At 43.9% G+C, this 20,670-nt stretch overlaps 1 protein-coding gene across 1 annotated transcript in view; it reads left to right on the top strand.

Moving 5' to 3' along the window:
* The first annotated feature begins 775 nt into the window (after positions 1-775).
* Scap (SREBF chaperone) overlaps positions 776-20,670 on the top strand; it is a 62,996-nt gene continuing 43,101 nt past the window's right edge. Inside the window, exon 1 of the mRNA XM_051140046.1 lies at positions 776-930. The gene's annotated coding sequence lies outside the window, so the exon portion shown is untranslated. The remainder of the gene's footprint in view (positions 931-20,670) is intronic.

The following is a 20,670-nucleotide window of genomic DNA, read 5'->3' on the forward strand; positions in this document are numbered from 1 at the left end:
GAAAGGCAACAACCAGGGTTAGGGCTACTGCTGGGTGTCTGGGGCCTGCCTCACTTTCCCCTTCTGTGAGAGTCTCCTCTATTTGCAAGGTCAAGTGACAGAAGACACAACACATGCTTGGCTCAGCACTTGACCAGGGTAACCTATTACATGTGCATAATCTGTTCCATGTGCAGGTCGATTGATGGCAGGTCAGCAGGTGGAAGAGCCTCGACCCACTCTAATCCTTTCACCTAGGAATAAACATTGAGTATACATCACTGTCGTCTTCCACCCTACCTTAGGCGTTGTATTTTTTTAACAAAAATGGAATCATATTCGAGCTTGTTTTGAATCATCTTTCATTCCCAGCACGTGCTCATTAAACATCCTTGGTGTGGGTGGCTCTTGTACTTAGTTCATTAACTACATGCGTTTACTACTTAGTCGCTTCTAATTCCATTTTTTTCTTATTGATGATGCTGTGGGGTCCGAGGTAAGTGCACTACCACTGAGTCACACACCCAGCCCCGCTTCTAATCTTCTGCTACCATAAAGCGTGGAACGCGAGCCTCTTGTGCCTCCATGTTCTTGGTTACATTCCGGGAACGTGCTGTCCAAACTCCTAAGCGCTACCTTTTTTCATCTTCAGGCCACAGGCAGCTCCAGTACTTCCTCCCGCGGAGGTGTGGCAGGGGACCACCAGGGGGCGAACCTAAGCCGCCGGCGAAGCCAGACTACGCATGCGCACGCCGCTGGGAACACGTGTGGAGGGCGGTGGCGCGGGAGGGGAAAGGTAGGAGTTGAGAGGTGAAGGGGCGGGGAGCTGCGCGGCGCCGGGCGGCCGGGAAGGAGAGGGAGGCTTCCAAACACCGGACCGAGGGCCAGGAGCGCGCAGGCCGCGCTCTGCCGCTTCGTCGCCGCCGCCTGGGAGCTGCCTCGCTGCCACAGGTACCTCTGCGCGTGTCTCCACGGCGCAGCAGGGCCCGGGCTCCGGCCTCGCGCCGCTGGTGCCAGGGAGTTCCGGGATGGGGGCGAGCCCAGGCAAGGGCGCGCGGGCGTGGGCGCTGTCCAGCAGCCCGAGGGAGGCTTCGGGAGACCGCGCCCCAGCCCGGGCCGAGCTGGCTGGGTCGCGACGGGTTCAGGCTCAATGGGCTCGGGCAGCCTCAGCGCTGGAAACCTGCTTTGGGGGTTGTCTGGGGTTTCCAGAGTGAGGGCTAAGACCCTGTGACTCAATCCATCCCCCCTTCCGAAGATCCGATAGCCAGGCAACATGTGGACTCTGCTGGGCGTGTTCTGTTTCTGGTTTTACGCGTTGCTTCCATCTAAACTTTGCTGGTTTATGTTGCTCGTGTTTACTTCTAGGTGGGTTTGTTGCCTCAGGGTTATAATGTGATAGCGCTAGCTGCAGGGAGCCCCGGGTCCACACTGCATCGGGTCCACACTGCATCACCGAAAGTTGTGCAGATGGAGGCGGTGAAGAGGGTAGTGAGCCCCTGGTAGGGGGTGGGGAGGCTCCGGCTCCGGCTCTCCTCATTTACTCATCTCTTATGGTAACAGAGCTGATGATTAAACTTTTATCTGGTGATCTTGCAATCGTTTTTGTGAAGTCGACCTAAGAACAACAGTCTTTAATGATGTTATCTTTGTGTGCGTTTGTAGAGTTCGCTTATGCAGTGTGCTGCCATCTCAGGGTGTTGTGCTAAAGACTTAAGCTTTTACTAGAGAGTCAGGCTCAAGTGTATCTAGTTAGTGCTGAATGCATTTCAGGTGTTTCCTGAATGTATCTTTTTGTTTTTGTTTTTTCGAGACAGAGTTTCTCTCTATGTATCCTTGGCTGTCCTGGACTCACTTTGTAGATCCCGTTGGCCTCGAATTCACAGGGATCCACCTGCTTCTGTCTCCCGAATGCTGGGACTAAAGGAATGCGCCACCACACCCGTTCGATTGTATCTTTTTAAGTATGTGTTAATGTATTTCAGATCAAAAGTGTGTGTGTGTTTTGTTTTGTTTTTTAAATATATTTGCAACCGGGCATGGTGGCTCACGCTTTTAGTCCCAGCACAAGGGAGGCAGAGGCAGGTGGATAGCCGTGAGTTCGAGGCCAGCCTGGTCTACAAAGCGAGTCCAGGACAGCCAAGGCTACACAGAGAAACTCTGTCTCGAAAAACCGAAAAAGCAAAAAACCAAAACCAAACCAAACCAAAACAAAAACAAAAAACAAAAATAGTTTGCAGTGTTTCTGCTTGGCATATGGTCTTTAAAAAACGTATATACAAGTATAAACATTATTTCTACACTTACTAAATTATTTGGAGATGTAGAACTAGGGCATTGGCCTGCCACTGAGCAACATCTGTAGCTTTTTATTTTGAATTAGGCTTTGTTGCCCAGGCTGACCACAAAATTTCATTCTCTGGCCTCAGTTTCCTGAATATGTGGGGTAGCAGATGGGTGTTACTGGGAGAAGAGGAAGGGAGGGAGGGAGGAAAGAGACTGACTTTCTAGAGCTTTCCATTTCCATTTAGCTACTAGCTAGGGAACTCTACCACCAATTTGGATTACTGTTCTGAGGAGGGTTAAAAAAACAAAACAAAACAAAACAAAACAAAGTCCAAAATAACCTTGTCCTAATTTGTGGCTAGAACACAGCCATAAGAATTGTGATTTGCCTGAGGCCGTATGTAAGCTGCCTAACTGTCCAGTTGGGAAAGGAGCCATGTTTGCTGTACAAGTGTATTTGTTTACGTGGGTGGTAAACTTCAGGGTTGCCACAATTCAGGATTGCTTCACGTGAGTGTGTCTCGGAGAGCCTGGAAGACTCTTAGGATCATGTGCTGTTTGCTCACTCTGACTGTGGGTATCCGTTTATTGGCTGTGACAAGTACTGTATGTGTGGTTTTTGTTATCTCTCCCGTCGAACCAGTGTCCAGGGCCATCCAGCTTAGACATGGAGGATCAGGCCTTCAAACCATGTTTTCCAGATCGCCACATGCCCCTGTGGCTTACAACTGCCCTGAGTTTGCTAAAGAAACAAGATCCAGGTGATTTTACCACCTGAGGTGACACTTGTGGGTAGTATTTACTGATTTTTTTTTTTTTTTTTTGAGTACTTGTGCTGTTGGGCACTGTGCTAGGGCCCAGAGTTAGCTTATCTCAAGCCCCATAATGATCGGATGACATGATAGTGTTGACTCCTTCACGGGTGAATTCAGGCAGGTTTTCTCACTGGCCACGGGTCACTAGCCAGTTACGGGCTGTGCCTGCGTGCAAACTTGCTTGCCTGACAGCAGCCTAACCCTGAGTCTTCCGCAGATGTACCCGCTGACTTCATAGTCTCTATTGTTCTGTTAGCACATGGGGGGTAGTGGGGTGGAGGGAAAGCGGCCTGTGTCCCTGAGCTGAGTCCAAGATGGCAGAGTTCAGAAACAGAAGGCTCTCATCCTGCTTCCCACTCGACTTACGCTTTCCTAATTTAATTCTTTTTTTTTTTTAATTTGGGAAAATAACACATAACATAAAATTGAAAATTTTAATGAATGAATATAGAGTCAGGGAGACTGACTATACTCAGTGTTGTGTAGCTGTCGTTATTATCTGAGTCCAGAACTTCTAATTGATGCTACACAGAAGCGGCACCTCATTTCCCCTGTCTTCCGGTCCTGGCAGCGCCTCTCCTACTTTCTGATTCTGTGAGCTTGCTTATGATAAGTTCTCTCGTCTGAGGGGAATTGTAATATATACTCTTTAGATTATTTCATCTTGTGTGTATGAGTGAGTGTTTTGTTTTTGTGCTTGTATGTGTACCATATGCGTGCCTGGTGCCCCCGGAGGTCAGAAGAGGGTGTCAGATCCCTGGGAACTGGAGTTAGGGGTAGTTTGGAAAAACCATTTAGGTGCGTGAACCAAACCCTAATTCTCTGCAAGAGCAAATGCCTTTAACTGCTGAGCCATCTCTCTAGCCCCATATCTTTAAATTATTTAAAAATTTTTTTACTTTATGTACATTGCAATTTTGCCTGCGTGTATGTTTGTGTGAGGGTGTCAGATCATCTGGAGCTGGATTACAGACAGTGTGAGCTGCCATGTGGGTTTTGGGAACTGAACCCTGGTCCTTTGGAAAAGTAGCCAGTGCTCTTTAACCACTGAGCCATTTCTCCAGCTTCTATCTTTGAATTCTTTTTTTTTTTTTCTTTTAAGATTTATTTATTTATTATGTATACAGTGCTCTGCCTGAATGTACACCTGCAGGCCAGAGGAGGGCACTAGATCACATTATAGATGGTTGTGAGCCACCATGTAGATTGCTGGGAATTGAACTCAGGACCTCTGGAAGAGCAGTCGGTGCTCTTAACCTCTGAGCCATCTCTCCAGCCTCTCTCTCTCTCTTTTTTTTTCTTTAAGATTTATTTATTTATTTAATGCATATCCATGCTCTGCCTGCATGTACACCTGCAGGCCAGAAGAGGGCATCAGATCCCAGTATAGATGGTTGTGAGCCACCATGTGGTTGCTGGGAATTGAACTCAAGACCTCTGGAAGAGCAGTCGGTGCTCTTAACCTCTGAGCCATCACTCCAGCTCCTGTCTTTGAATTCTTACTTTTAGTTCATTGTATACATTCTGCATGTTCATTTGTATATACAGTTGTCCCTCAGTATCCTAGGGAGATTGGTCCCAGAATGCCCTTTAGGCACTAAAATCTGTGGGTTTTTGACAGTTTTCTAGAACTAGCATGTAACTGGGGCTGGAGAGATGGCTCAGTGATTAAGAGCACTGGCTGCTCTTCCAGAGGACCCAGGTTGAGTTCCTAGCATTCACATGGCAGCTCACAACCATCTGTAACACCAGTTCCAGGGGACCTGACACTCTTACACCAGTGCACATAAAATAAAATAAATGAAATAGCATGTAATTTGTAATTTGTATATGACCTGCCTAAATCCTTTCTTATACTTTAAACCATCTGTAGGTTATTTGTCACACTGACCATAAATGAGATTTCTTTGCACATTTTTATATGTATTTAGTTGTAAGGTTTACTTTTTTTTTTTGTTTTTTGTCTTTTTGTTTTTCGAGACAGGGTCTCTGTATAGCTTGGCTATCCTGGACTCACTTTGTAGGCCAGGCTGCCTTGAACTCACAACTATCCACCTGCCTCTGCCTCCCGAATGCTGGGACTAAAGGTGTGTGCCACCACGCCCGGCAGAGGTTTACTTATTTTTATACATATGGGTGTTTTGCCTATATTTGTGTCTGTGCACCATGTACTCATACACAGGGGCAAAGGGGCTGTCAGATGTTTTGGAACTGGAGTTACAGATGGTTGTGAGTTGTCATGTGAGTGCTGGAAACAAACCTCGGGCCTCTGAAGGAGTAACCAGTGCTCCTAACTGCTGAGCTGCGTCTCCGCCCCCTAGGTTTCTTTATATTATTTTTAACTACACGCAGGTGTCTGCGTCTGTGTGTGGGCATGTTCTCACAGTGCAGAGGCTCGAGGTGAGAAGCTGGAGCTGGGGTTGCAGGAGCTTGTGAGCTGTCTAATGTGAGTGCTGGAAACTCAGCTCAGGTCCTCTGCAAGAGCAGTGTACAAGAGCAGTGCACACTCTTCTGAGATAGTTCTGCAGCCCTGCTTATGAATTGTGTTGATTTCTCTTGTTGGGTCATAAAGGTTCTTTATACATTCTAGATGTTAATTTTCTGTCAGATAAACAATATGCAGATATTTCCCTCCCCCCATCTTCCTGGCTGTCCTATGTTCTTGGAGAGGACCTGAGTTTGATTGCAACACCCACAGAGTGGTTCATAACTGCCTGTGACTCCAGCTCCGGGGAGTCCAGTAACCTCTTCGAGACAGATTCCACAGCTCCTGAATTCATGTGTCTCCTATACGGTCACAGTTAAAAATAAAAGCAAAGTTTTGTTTCGTTTTTTGGTACAGGGTTCCTCTGTTTAGCGCTGGCTGTCATGGGATTTGCTCTGTAGACCAGGCTGGTCTTGAACTCAGGGATCTGCCTGCCTGTGCCTCCTGAGTGCTGGGATTAAAGGCATGTGCTACCACACCCAGCTTCAAAAGTAAATCTTAAAAAGAAAATTTATAAGCCAGTTGAAGTTTATGTGTTGGTGGAATGGAGACTAGGAAATAAATTATAGATATATTGCGTTTTGGGATATGTCTTCATATTTAGGCCACCAACACACCACTCTTTCTTTGCCTCCTAGTGTTTAGAAGAAGGGGTTGAGAAGAAGGTGGTGGTGGCGCGGCAGGCGGATCACTGTGAGTTCCAGGCCAGCCTGGTCTACAAAGTGAGTCCAGAACAGCCAAGTATACACAGAGAAAACATGTCTCGAAAAAGCAAAAAAGTTGGGATCTGGAGAGATGGCTCAGTGTTTAAGAGCACTTGCTGCTCTCATAGAGGACCAAAGTTCGGGTCTCAGTGTCCACATCAGACAGTTCACAACTACTTGTAACTCCAGTTCCAGGAAGTGGGCACCATACCTCCTCCTTTGTTCCTTGGGCATCTGAATACATGTCTTCACACACACACACACACACACACACACACACACACACACACACATTTAATAAAACATTTAAAAAGTAAAGTATGTCTTCAGGCTAGCAGTGATGACTCAGTTAATTCATTTTACTAGTACTTCTTGACAAGGTCACAAAGGAATAAAAATGCACCCTTTGTTGTTACTTGATTGTGAAGATGTGTGTGTGGCCGTGACAGCCATCACAGTTAGTGAGTACAGTTAGTTCTTCCTTTAATGGAGGTGTTGCTGTGCCATCTCAGCAGCGACTACAGTGTGGCGGAAACCATCCTCTTTAGTGCTTGTGCTTCAGGCTCTGAAATCCATTTTATTCATTAGCTGAAATGAAAGGAAATTCCTTTCTATTTTCAGTACATTTAGCTTGGTCTGCTGAAAATTCCTCTAGATTATTTGGCTGACTTTGATGCTTAGAGAACCTAAGTTTCCTGCCCTGGGCATTGCTACTTTGCAAAATAACTGTAAAAAAAAAAAAAAAAAAAAAAAAAAAACCAACCCAACTTTTTTCTTCCTGAAGATGAATTGTTTGTACTGGTGGACTAGTTTAGCTCAATGGGAAAGTGGAAAGAGCTGCAGTGACTTTCCATCCTGGTCCAAAAGAGGCACCAGGTGCACGCAGGGAACACAAGGTGACTCACCCGTGACCTCCTCCCTCGAGGGACTGTAGTCAGGAAAGGGCGCCGAGAGTCTCTAAATGAACACTGAGCTGGAGATACAGCCGCAGAAGCTCAGCGGGAGGCTGCTGCACCTACAGGAAAGCTTCCTTTATTATTTTTAAATCTTAGCTCTTGTAATGCAGAACTTTATTTACAGAACACAAAATTCAAGAGTTGTAACAGTTGCCCAGGAAAGTTTCTTGTAGCTGCTCTTGTTATAGAGCTTCTTCCTAGTGACAGTGTAGTCTTCCCTGTGCATTCAGGGGTATTTTATGCACATACAGACAAGTACAGAGAACTCTTCTTTATTTTTTTATTTTTTTGGAGATAGAATGTCTTTATGTAGCTTTGGCTGGCCTGAAACTCACTGTGTAGACCGGGCTGGCCTCATCTCACAGAGATCACTTATCTCTGCCTTTGCAAGTGCTGGAATTAAAGGTGTACAACATCATGGCTTGGCTTCCTTCTATCTTTAAGGTGTGTGCTGGGGATCAAGCTCAGGCCATCAGACAAGTGCCACTGAGCCATCTTCCTAGCCCTGTCTTGTAATTTATCCTTAGATTTATATTTTAAATTGTCATTTAGTATTTTACATATTTTTACCATTACATTTGTTAATATATTTGGGGTTTGTTTTAGTGTAAAATATATTTTTTTCCAGATGTGTACCTATTTGTGGCATATCTGTTGCTGAACAACAAGTCATCATTGAATTGCTTAAGATTTCTCCTTATCCCCAGGTTCAATTCCCAGCACCCATTTGACAGCTTAATACTGTCTGTAACTCCCTTTCCAAGGGATCTGACATGCATGTAGGCAAAACACCAGTACAAATAAAATAAAAATAAATCATAAAAAATGATTTTTCCTTATCATGCTTTATATGGGGTATACCTTATGCTTGTAGTTCTGTTGATGGCCTTTTGTTCTGTTACAGAACTCTGGATATTTATGTGTTAGTGCCCACTTTTTTTTTTTTTTTTTTGGTTTTTCAAGACAGGGTTTCTCTGTGTAGCCTTGGCCATCCTGGACTCACTTTGTAGACCAGGCTGTCCTTGAACTCACAGCAATCCACCTGCCTCTGCCTCCCGAGTGCTGGGATTAAAGGTGTGCGCCACCACGCCTGGCAAGTGCCCACTTTTAATACTCTATAATATGTTTTGATCTTTGGTAAACTTAGTTGCACATACATGCAGACAAAGCACCCATACACATAAAATTAAGTGACTCAAAAAAATGTTTTAAAAATTAAGACCTATATATTTTTTGTTTGTTTTATTTTTGTTTTTTGAAAAAGATTTCCCTCTGTAGCCATGGCTGTCCTAGAACTTGCTCTGTAGACCAGGCTGGCCTCAAACTCAGAGATCCACCTGCCTCTGCCTCCCAAATGCTGAGATTAAAGGCATGTGGACTATGTTATATTTTTAGGTTAATGTAGGAAGAACACTTTCTTTTGAGATAGTGTCTCACTATGCAGTGCTGGCTGACCCAGAATTTTATGTGTAGATCAGGCTGGCCTCCACCCAAGTCTGTGGAGCTGGGACTAAAAGTGTGCACCACCACACCCAGTATGTGATGTTCTTACGAGACCAATCCTTATTGTGAACAGGGCATGACTTTTCTCTTTAAGTCTTTTGTGCTTCTTAGAGTTTGAAAGAACTTTATTTCTCATACCTTTTTGTTTTGCTTTTTTAATACTTTGAATTGTTTATATCTTCTGCTTCTTGTGATAGATATGAAAGCATAGGTTTCTTTTTAAACTTTGCAGATTTATCATGTGTGTGTGCGCGCGCGCGCTCTCACATGTGCTGCCTTTGCTGTGTGTAGGTCAGAGGACAGTTTATCTCTTTCCACCCAGTGAGTTCTGGAAGCCAACTCAGGTCATCGGGCTCAGTGGCAAACACCCTTACCTGCTCAACCATCTTGCCAGCCCTGGCACAGATTCCCTACATGTTGTTTTTCACGGACTATGTGATTCTTTTACTAAATGTAAAAGATTTTTCAGTTGATTTTATTGGATTTTCTAGAGATATGATAATATCTACAAAAATGTTGATTTCACCATTCCTTTTCAGTTGCATAATTAGGAAAGGGTTAGTTTTGTGTGTCAGTTTGATTGAAGTGAGATAGGCACCTAGATTATTAGAACACCTCTGTTTGTGTCTGTGAGGTTTATTTCTAGAGAGGATTAACTCAGGTTGGCCTGTTTAGACAGGTCCACCAAATAGTGCCTGGACTGAGTAAAACGAGGGAAAGGAGCAAGCTCGCCACTGCAGGCGTGCTCCCGAGAAACCCTGTCTCGAACCCCAGCAAACAAACAAATAAATAAAAGTTTGGAGAGCTGGGAATGGTGGTACACACCTTTAATCCCAGAGGCAGGTGGATTCCTGAGTTTGAGGGCAGCCTGGTCTACATAGTGAGTTCCAGCCACAGCTATACAGAGAAACTGTCTCAAAAAAAAAAAAAAAAAGAAAAAGGAAAAAGGTGGTGGTGCTGGAACTGTGGACTAGGGAAACCCTATAGTACTGTCTATAGAACTTGGCGGGTGAATCTGATAGGAACGTAGATGAGATAGAAACATGAACAGTAAGGACCATGCTGGGAGGTTCCGGGTGGGAGTAAAAACCCTGCTGGAATTAGACTAGAAGGCGTTTATGCTGTATCCTAGCAGAAAATTTGTCTACAGTTTGGTTAGGCCGGGTACAGGCTTGTAGTCTCATCTCCTGACGAAGGCTGAGACAGGAGGATGGCAGATTCATTATCTGCCAAGGCAGCTTACTGAGGACTTTAATCTCAGCACTCAGGAGGCAGAGGCAGGCAGATGTCTGAGTTTTGAGGCCAACCTGGTCTACAGAGTGAGCTCCAGGACAGCCAGGCCTACACAGAGAAACCTTGTCTCAAAACAAACAACTCAAAAATCTCACAAAAACCATAAGAAAAACCAAAACAGCAACAAAAAAGGAAAGCTTGAAAGACCAAGGAAGTTGTGTCGGGATCAGGATCCCCCTGGGTGACCTTGAGAGTGGGGTGACTACAACAGTGATGCACTGGCGACCCCAGGAAGTCAGAGATGCCAAGAGCCTGGAAATTTTCCCAAGGAAAGACATGGGAGTGAGCAGAGCCAGCTTGAGAGAGAGAGGTTTGTGGGCTGCGGCCAGCAAGCCTGCAGAAGCAGGTTGCTTTTCAGAGCCAGATTACATCCTGGTTTGAAGCTACAGGGTCTGATATTTAGCCTTTCTCCTTTTCTTTTTTCTTTCTTTCTTTTTTGTTTTTGTTTTTTCGAGTTGAGGTTTCTCTGTGTACCCTTGGCTGTCCTAGACTGACTTTGTAGACCAGGCTGGCCTCGAACTCACAGCAATGAGTGCCTCTGCCTCCCCAGTGCTGGGATTAAAGGTGTGTGCCACCGTGCCCGGCTGTCTTCCTTTTATATACTATAGTTTTTCCCTTTTAGAATGGGAATGTTGGGGCTGGAGAGATGGTTCAGCAGTTACTGTATTTTTCAGACCAAAAGTGGGGCGGTGGGGGGATTAGAGCGCACCTTATGGTCCAATTGCTGTTTTTACTGTTTTTATTTTACTGCTCTAAACACTGGGTGGGTCTGATGGTCAAGTGTGTCTTATAGTCCAAAAAATATAGTAAGAGTACTACTTGTTTTTGCATAGAATGCAGTTCCCATCCTAGCCACTCAGATGGTGACTCATACCATCTATAGCTCCAGTTCTAGGGGATCTGACAACCAAAGGCACGAGGAACACTTGTGGTAAGAGACAAACATGCAAGAAGAACACTCATATAAAACAATAAGTAAATATAAAATACCTATTAAATTAGAATGGGAATGTTTACTCATTGGGGATGTGTGTGCATGTGTGTAGCATATAAACACCCCTCCTCCCTTCCACCAAGGATATGTGTTGAGTGTCAGGACAAGTTTTGAACTTGGCTTTTTGTGTATCTTGGTTTGTAGCCAATTGTGGCCTCAGTCTAGTTCAGGGCAGTCTAGAACAAAGCTTCCTGTCTCAGTCTTCCCAGTGCTTGATTGTAAGCATGTGCCGCCATGTATGAAGTGTTAGAACAGTAAAGACTGGCTACAGCTGAAACGCGTTTTGGTTTATAAGATGCACATGAGCCTTTTGGAGGCTGGGAATGGGCTTTTGTGGGACAGGAGATATGTTTGTTTGGGTATCAGATTGACAATAGTTAACCTTGGTATAGTTAATTGTTATTCTTGATTGAATTAAGAAGCACCAGGATGCATAGTAAAGTACACAGGTGGGGTAGTCTGTAAGGGTTTTCCAGAGTGGGTTAACTATGAGGTGGGGGAGATCTGCCCTAAATGGAGGGTACCATCCTATAGGCTGGGGCCCAGTGGTGTGAAAGGAAAAAGGGCAAAGCCTGGAGTGCATGTATTTTCTCTGCTTCCTGGTTGTGGTGATGTGAGCTGTTCTGCTCAGTCGTACCCTTCCTGCAGTGGAGGCCAGAATCTCTGAAACTGTTGTTTTTCTCAGGTATTTGTCATAGGGGCAGAAAGGGTGACCAATACACTGTTTCCTTCTCTTATGTAACTGTGATGGCTAGAGACTCCACGACAGCAGTAGATAACAATGAGTGAGTGAACATCCTTGTTTGGCTCCTGACTTAGTGAGTGGTCTTCTATTAACAGTATGCTCCATTAGGAGTGACTTTAGCTCTGGGTTGAGAAAAATATAGTTATGTTCTTGAAGTCTGTGTTGTGTGTATATGTTTATGTATGTATATATGTAAATCAAATATAAATATTTCTTAACCTTCTATTTATATTACTACTTTTTTTTATCTATCTATCTCTCTATCTATCCATCTGTCTTTTTATTTTTTTGTTTTTTGAAACAGGGTCTCTCTGTAGCCCTGTACTCACTTTGTACACCAGGCTGGCCTTGAACTCACAGAGCTACCTGCCTCTGCCTCCCAAGTGCTATTAAAGATGTGTGCCACCGCCGCTTGGCCTATTTATTTTTTGAGACAAGGCCTCACTCTAGCCCTGGAACTCACTATATAGAGCAGGCTGACCTCCAGCTTACGAAAGTCCTCCTGCCTCTGCCTCCTGAGCACTAGGATCAAAGGGGTGCATTACCATGCCCAGCCACTCACTCATTCATTCATTCATTTATTTATTTTGAGACAGTGTTTCTCTGTGTAGCCTTGGCTATCCTGGACTCCCTTTGTAGACCAGGCTGGCTTCAGACTCACAAAAATCTGCCTCTGCCTCTGCTGGGATTACAGGTGTGTGCCACTGTGCCCGGCTCAGCCATTTTTTTTTAAAAATGCCAGTTATTTTTATTTGAAACAAAGAAAGTAGGGTTCTCAGTACATTTTGAACATATAATAAAAAAGTGTGACCTCAGACATACAGGCAGTAGACAGCCATTTAAAGCTTTTGTACAAGCAGTGACTGATATTAGCAGATCTTTAATTTTGGAAGCTGTTCCTACTGGTATGGATGGAAGATGAAGCAGATATAGGGGCAAATATAGTCAGCAAAATTAGTAACCGTTAGGATTGTGCTTCCGCTGGGGTGGCACATGTCTTTAATCCCAGCACTTGAAGGCAAAGGCAGGAGGATCTCTGTGAGTTTGAGGCCAGCCTGTTCTACAAAACAAGTCCAGGGAAAAAAAGCCAAAGACAAGCAAGCAAACAAACAAGGTGAAGGGGATTTTAGGCTGGGGCATTTGTGACAGACAGAATGGATGAAGCACTCCCTTTATTAGTTTGTCTATTTAATTTATTGTAGTTCACATGTGTGTATGTTATGTGTTATGTGTGACATTAAGTGTGTGTGTAGGTCAGGGAACAGTGTTTGGTAGCTGGTTCTCTCCTTCCACAGAGGGTTCTGAGGATAGAACTCAGTCAAGCTTGTATGGCAAGCATTTTTACCCACCCAGCCATCTCACTGGCCCAGGAAGTATTCCTTTTTCTTTTTCTTTCTTTCTTTCTTTTTTAAACACAGGGTTTCTCTGTGTATCCTTGGCTGTCCTGGACTCACTAGTAGACCAGGCTGGCCTCGAACTCACAGTGATCCGTCTGCCTCTGCCTCCCAAGTGCTGGGATTAAAGGCGTGCCACCACACCCAGCTCTTTTTTTTTTTTAAAGACAGGTTCACACATAGCCAGGCTGGCCTCAAACTCAGCATGAAACTGAGGCTGGCTTTGAACCCCTGATCCTCTTTCTAGCTTTGAAATGTTGGGGTTATGGCTATACACTACTTAACACAGGAAGCTTTTATTGTACCAAGAACTGTTCTAGGCACTGGTGTACAGTCATGGACAAGGAATCTGTTTATAGCCTTATCGAGGCACAGACCACTCATAATTACAAAGTTCTAAATGCTCCGAAGGAGAATAGGCTCTGTGAGAACAGTAGAGGGACTTACTGGAGAACATACGGCCCTGAGACCTGGTAGGTGTAAAAGAACCAGCCTATAAAGGCAAGACAAAGAAGCAGAGAGAACAGGGTGTGCGGGGCCTTGATGGAAATGAGGCTGGCACCTGGCTTGGAAGAGGACAGAATCAGGGAAGTGATGTGAGGTGAAGTTGGGGAGGACCAGGGCGGGCAGTGCAGAGCCCTTGCAGACAGGGACAGACAGACATCTGGGGTTTATTTTAAGTGTACAAGGAGACTGGCAAATGGTTAAGGTATAATCTTGGGCTTTTTGACCATTGAGAGAAGTAGCTCAGAAGAGGACAGGAAGGGCAGCAGAGGGAACAGTTCAGCTGGAGAGTTGGTGGGGCTTAGAGAAGTTTTGGGAAAGAAGGGTTGAGAAAAACTACCAAGTTCTGTAGTGGAGTCTGTGCAGATGGGAATACAGGATGAGCAGTGAGATTAGAAAGTGTGTTTGTACTGTGAGGTAGAGAGGAGAGTGGAGTTCAGATGAGAGCGACAGAAGATGCATCAGATGTGGTCTGTCAGCGTGAATTAGTTCATTTACAGTAGTAAGCTGAGGAGCAGTTCAGCAGCATGGTGATTGGTGACCTCGTAAATTAGCAGTAGAGAGATTTTTAAGAGTAAAAGCAGCTAGGCGTGGTGGCGCACGCCTTTAATCCCAGCACTCGGGAGCAGAGGCAGGCGGATCTCTGAGTTCGAGGCCAGCCTGGTCTACAGAGTGAGTCCAGGACAGCCAAGGCTACACAGAGAAACCCTGTCTCAACAACAACAACAACAACAGTAAAAACAGCTGAGAATTCTACAGAAGTAAATTTCTGTAGTGCGAGGAGTGAGGAGTGTGGCAGCATTGTCCAGGTCAGGGTTCCTAGGAAGGTGAGTGCAGTGTAGGTGCAGATCCTCCCTCCCTCCCTCTCTCCTTCCCTCCCTCTCTTTCCTCCTTTCCCTCCCCCTCCCTTTTAAAGTTTTACCTTATTTTACGGAGGGATCAAACCCCATGCTTCCACAGCAAGCACTTACACCTGTTGAGCCATTTCTTGGGTTCTAATCACATTTTGTCTTTATAAATAAATGTGTTAGTGAGCTTTCTGTCACTATAACAAAATACCTTAAATAACTTGTTTTATAAAGAGCCAAGTGTTTTCCCTCCTTCCCTCCTTCCTTCCCTTTCTCCTTCCTTTCCTTTTCCCCTCCCTCCCTTTTTCTCTTTTCTTTTTCTTCCAACATGGTCTCCTTCAGTAGCTGTGGACAGACTGGAACTCTGGATCCTTCCGGTTCAGCCTCTTTGAGTACTGGGGTTACAGTCACCAGCCACCATGCCCCACCCCCATTTTTACAGGTCCCATTCCACAACTGAGTTGCTTTGTGGCCTGTAAAGAGGCAACACACAACAGTGGAAGCACGTGGAAGAGCACACCTGTTTCCTTTATTACCAGGAAGCAAAAGAAAATAGAGAGAGGCCAGGGTCCCATAATCTCCTTCAAAAGCCTGCCCCAGTGACCGGAAGACTTTCCATTAGATTCCGTGTCTCAAAGGTTCCATCACTTCCCAGTATCACTGTCCTCGGGCCACAGACATGGGCCTTTGAGACACCTTCAAGATCAAATCGTAGTAAAAACAAAAACAAAAAACCCAAACCAAGTAAACAAGAATTTGTTTTCTATTAGCTGTAAATGTCTTCTAGGAAGAATTGCAGATGCCTGAGTTTGCTGACTGATAATGCAGAGATGGTACTGTCATTAGTTTTCATTAGGATACCACTATTGGGTTATCCTGCCATTCATTGGATTCTGTAGGGTTCTGTGGCCTGCCCCAGTACTGTTGTTTCCTTGGGCTCTGTTTTTGGTGCTTGATTTTGCAGCATGTAAATCTTATTCAGGAATGTGTGTGGTTGCATAGCTGAAATGCTACAGGTAGTGAAATAAATGGTATTAAAACTAGGAGAGGGAAGTAAGGTCAGTTGGTAAAATACTTGTGTGAGCACGGGAACCTGAGTTCAGTCTCTAGCCCCCGTGTGAAAAGCTGAGTGTAGTAGCTGTGCTTTTAATCCCACTGGGGAGGGGAGGCAGAGCAGGTGCATCCCTGGGGTTTAGCCTCATCTTGGCTCTGTTCTGAAGGCGCTAACAGGAGGAAAGGAGAGCACAGTGTGTGCAAAGTGCTTATCCTTGTATTTGGTACAGGATAATCTCCTAGTAAACAGTGGTGGCCTTAGCCCTTAGGCTGCTGTTACTTTGACCTCACTACTTAGTTACTATGCTACTGTTGCTACTTTGTATTGTTTCTTTGGGGAGAAAATATGGACTGTAAAAGCAAAATAAAAACTGCTCATAATTCTACTACCCAGGAGTAAATCCTGCCCATATTTTGAAATTTAAAAATTTTAGTACTATTGTGAACATGTTTGTACATTTAAATAATCTTTTCCTTCCTTTCCTCCTTCTTTCTTCCCCTCCCTCTCTTTTTTTATCTTATGTAGCTGAGGTTGGTCTTACAGTCAGTGTGCAGTTAGAAAGTGACCTGATCTCATCGTCTGCCACCATCTTCCTAAGTGCTAGGGCTATAGGCATGAGCCATCCTGCTCAATACTATTTTCTAAGATGTGTGTGTGTGTGTGTGTGTGTTTGTATACACTTGTGTGTGAAGAAGCACAAGCAAGCATGTGTATACAAGTCTGTGTGAAGGCCAGAGGACAGCTCTGGATTCAGTTTTCTCTTGGCACCTTGTAGGATCCCAGGATCTAATTCACATCATTGTCAGGCCTGTGCAAGCACTTTACCCTCTGAGCCATCTTGCCAGTCCATAAAACATCACTTTTATGATAGATTATTTTAAAATATTTTGTTACGGAATATTTCATGTAGAGAGCTATATAAAACTCCCAAGTACCTGTCACCATTCATCATTTACTAACCGTGCCAGCTCTACCTGAAGCAGCAGCTTCTTTTTATTTGTCTTATATTTTATTCATAAAGGTTTCCAGAGGTATGATCACTTTAATATTCTGAAGTTTATGTATTTTTCCCACATAACCTATACTGTGGGTTCAGTTTTTTATTTTTCTCTTTTGAGATAGGATATTGCTCTTGTGCCCCGGCTGGCTTATATCTTGCTGTTAGATCAGGCTGGCCTCAAACTTGCTATGATCTTGGCCTTTTATTTTGTTTTGTTAATTTTTTTTCATTTTTTTGTCTCTTTGTTGTTGGAGACTATGTAGCCCTGATTTGCCTGGAACTTTGTAGACCAGGTTGGCTTCAAATTTACAGAGCTGTGCCTGCTCGCCTTCTGAGTGCTGGGATTAAAAGCTTGTATCTTGTCTCATATGTATTTGTTGTTTTTCAAAACAGAGTTTCTCTGTGTATCCTTGGCTGTTCTGAACTCACTTTGTAGACCAGGCTGGTCTCGAACTCACAGTGATCCACCTGCCTCTGCCTCCTGAGTGCTGGGATTAAAGGCATGCGCCACCACTGCCTGGCTCCAAATTTATATATTTTTAAATATATTATTTATTCCTTGGGAGTTTGATACATTTATGCAGTGTATTGTGACCATAGTCACCATTCAACTTTTCCAAGAATCTCCCCATATCCTCTCTTAATTTTATCTTTTTGTTGCTGTTCTTTCTTTTTAGTAACTCACTGAGTCTGATCAGTGCTGCTGATATGTGTATTGGTTGGGGCCATCCATTGGAGCATCATGGTCAACCTACTAGGGCCCAAACCCCAAAAGCCAACTGACTCACCCTTCCTTAGCAGCCAACAGCTATCAATAGCTCCTCAGCTGGGGTGGGGGCTCATATGCCCTTTCCCCATCCATGCCGGAATGTTGGTTGGCTTGGTCTTATGTAGATTTTGTTCAGTCAGCCATAGCTGTTGTAGTTCATGAGTGCAACGGTCCTGTCATGTCCAGAAGACACTGTTTCGCCTTAGTCCCATGTGACTTCTGGCTCTTATAATCTTTCTGCTCCTACTTCTGAGATATTCCCTGACCTTTGGGGTATGGGGGAGGAGAGTATGTGATACGGATGGCCCATTTATGCTTGAGCCCCTTGACCAGTTGTGAGTCTCTCTACTATTCACTGTAAAAGGAACTTCTCTGATGAGGACTGAGCGCTGCACTAATCTGCGGGGCAGAGATACTCATTTCAAGGTAATTTGTCACTGTTTAATATAACAATATAATAACGGTAGATTCTACCCTAGGACAGTTCCCCTGCCATAGGTTCTTGGACCATATTTATAATATCAGGCACGATTTTCTCCCTGTTAAGTGGGCCTTAAATTGAAGAAAGTAGGTGGTTACCTCATAATATTCAGGCCATTTGCATCTTCAGGCGCATCTTGCCAGGGCATTGTTCTTGCAGCTCCCAGGCTGCATAGCTGGTTAAGACTGTTGATGAGGGGCTGAGGAGACGGCTTAGTAGGTAAAGGGCACTAGTTGCTCTTCTGGAGAACCCAGGTTCAATTCCCAGTTCCCACATGGCAGCTCACACCAGTCTCTAACTCCAAGATCTAACACCCTCATCTAGACATATGTGTAGGCAAAACACCAATGCACAAAAAATAAAAATGGATTATTTTTAAAAGACTGTTGATAACTCCTACTCCCCCAGCGACCTTCAGAGCACTTTCTGGTGCTGTGAAAGCTGGCCGTTAGGGAGGAAGCTTCTAGGTCAGTGCCAGCTTGGTTTCTCTATATCCTGTCACCAAAATCTGTGATGTTTTCAGCAGAAGGATTTCACATCACGTCCTGGTGAACAACCAAGAGCAATGGTACTAGCCCATGTTGTTTTTGGGGTCTGTGGCACCCATCCTTCCCCTGGCCAACACGAGGAAGGATTCCATACCTGGGACTAAGCTTTTTATTTTTAATTTTTTGGCTTTTTATGACAGGGTTTTTTTCTCTGTAGCCCTGGCTGTCCTAGAACTCACTCTGTAGAACAGGCTGGCCTCAAACTCAGAAATCTTTCTCTGCCTCCTGAGTTCTGGGACCAAAGGTATGCATCAACACTGCCCAGCATAATTATGTATTTTTTAAATATATACTTTTTATTTTTTAATTTTTGTTTGTTTGTTTTTCAAGACAGGGTTTCTCTATGCAGTCTTGGCTGTCCTAGACTTGCTTTGTAGATAAGGTTGGCCTTGAACTCACAGAGATCCTTCTGTCTCTCCCTCCCTGAAGGCTGGGACTAAAAGTGTGTGCTACCATGTCCAGCATAATTCTTATTTTTTAATTTAATTTTATGTTCATTCTTTACTGCATGCACATCTGTGTGAGGGTATTAGAAGCCCTGGAACTGGAGTTACAAGTGTGAGCTTTCATGTAGGTGCTAAGAATTGAACGTAGGTCCTCTGGAGAAGCAGCCAGTGCTCTTAACCACTGAGCCATCTCTCCAGCCTCGTAATTTTATATTTTTAATTTAAAAATGTATTTAAAAAGGAAACTTTAAACAATGTATAAAAAGAGAGTCAGAAGGCAGGCAGTGGTGGTGCACACCTTTAATTAAACCTAGCATTCAGAAGGCAGAGGCAGGCAGATCTCTGTGAGTTCAAATCCAGCTTGGGCTACAGAATGAGTCCAGGCCAGCTAGGGCTCTCTTAAACAGAGAAACCTGTCTCCAAAATAAATAAATAAATAAATAGCCAGCTAGGGCTCTCTTAAACAGAGAAACCCTGTCTCCAAAATAAATAAATAAATAAATAAATAAATAAATAAATAAATAAATAGCCAGCTAGGGCTCTCTCAAACAGAAAAACCCTGTCTCCTAAATAAATAAATAAATAAATAAATAAATAAATAAATAAATAAATAGCCAGCTAGGGCTCTCTTAAACAGAGAAACCCTGCCTCCAAAATAAATAAATAAATAAATAAATAAATAAATAAATAAATAAATAAATAAATGTATGAAAAGAAACGAAAGCAAACCAACAAGCAAACCAACCAAAAGCAGCCTGTGAGCTAAGTGTAGTTCCCTGTTCTTTTTTTTTTTTTGTTTGGTTTTTTTTGTTTGTTTGTTTTTTTGAGAGAGTTTCTTTGTGTAACCCTGGCTGTCCTAGACTCGCTTTGTAGACCAGGCTGGCCTCGAACTCACAGTGATCCACCTGCCTCCCGAGTGCTGGGATTAAAGGCGTGAGCCCCCACTGCCCGGCTAGTTCCCTGTTCTTATCGTTAAGGTTTTATTGGGATGAAGTCATGTTTATTTGGGTACACATTGTCTGTTTTCCTGGTCCAGGGTCAGAACTGAAGTTGAATAGTTGTAACAGAATGTGTAGGTGTCATAAAGCCTAAGTTTTTAAACTTAAAAAAATTATTTTTCTGTGTTGGCACACACCTTTAATCCTAGCACTCCAGAGGCAGGTGGATTGCTGTGAGTTTGAGACCAGCCTGGTCTACATAGTATGTCTAGGACAGCCAAGATAACACAGAAACCTTGTCTCAAAAAACTAAAAAACTAAAAAAAAAAAAAAAAAATCAGATTTATTTACCTATGTTTTTTAATGTATACAGGTGTTTTTTCTTCATATGCACCTGCAAACCAAAAGAGGGCATTGGATCCCATGGGACTATAGTTATAGATTGTTGTGGACCACTGTGTGGGTGCTGTGCTGGGAACTGAACTCAGGACCTCTGGAAGAGCAGCCATCTCTCCAGCCCCAACAAATTACTTATTTTTGTGTTGTGGACTAGGTTCAGGGTCTTGCACAAGTTAAGGGTCATTTTAAGCATATACCCTAAGGCAACAAAGCCTAAAGTATTTTCTGACTGGCACTTCGTTGCAAAGTGTGGTAGCTTTTCATTTAGGTTGAACAATTTAATATTTTACCAGACTGGCTATATCTCTTAAACTGTCTTACTGTGTAGCCCTGGCTGGTCTGGAACTTGCTGTGTAGAATAGACTGGTCTTGAATTCAAAGAGATCCACCTATATTTGCCTCCCAAGTGATGGGATTAAAGGTGTGAGTCACCATGCTAGGTCAAGCAATCATTTGTTTGTTTGTTTGTTTGTTTTGAGGCAGGGTTCTGTGTAGCCTTGGCTGTCCTGGACTCGCTTTGTAGACCAGGCTG

The sequence above is a fragment of the Acomys russatus genome, chromosome 32 (genome assembly GCF_903995435.1).
Source record: "Acomys russatus chromosome 32, mAcoRus1.1, whole genome shotgun sequence".
Taxonomy (NCBI): Eukaryota; Metazoa; Chordata; class Mammalia; order Rodentia; family Muridae; genus Acomys; species Acomys russatus.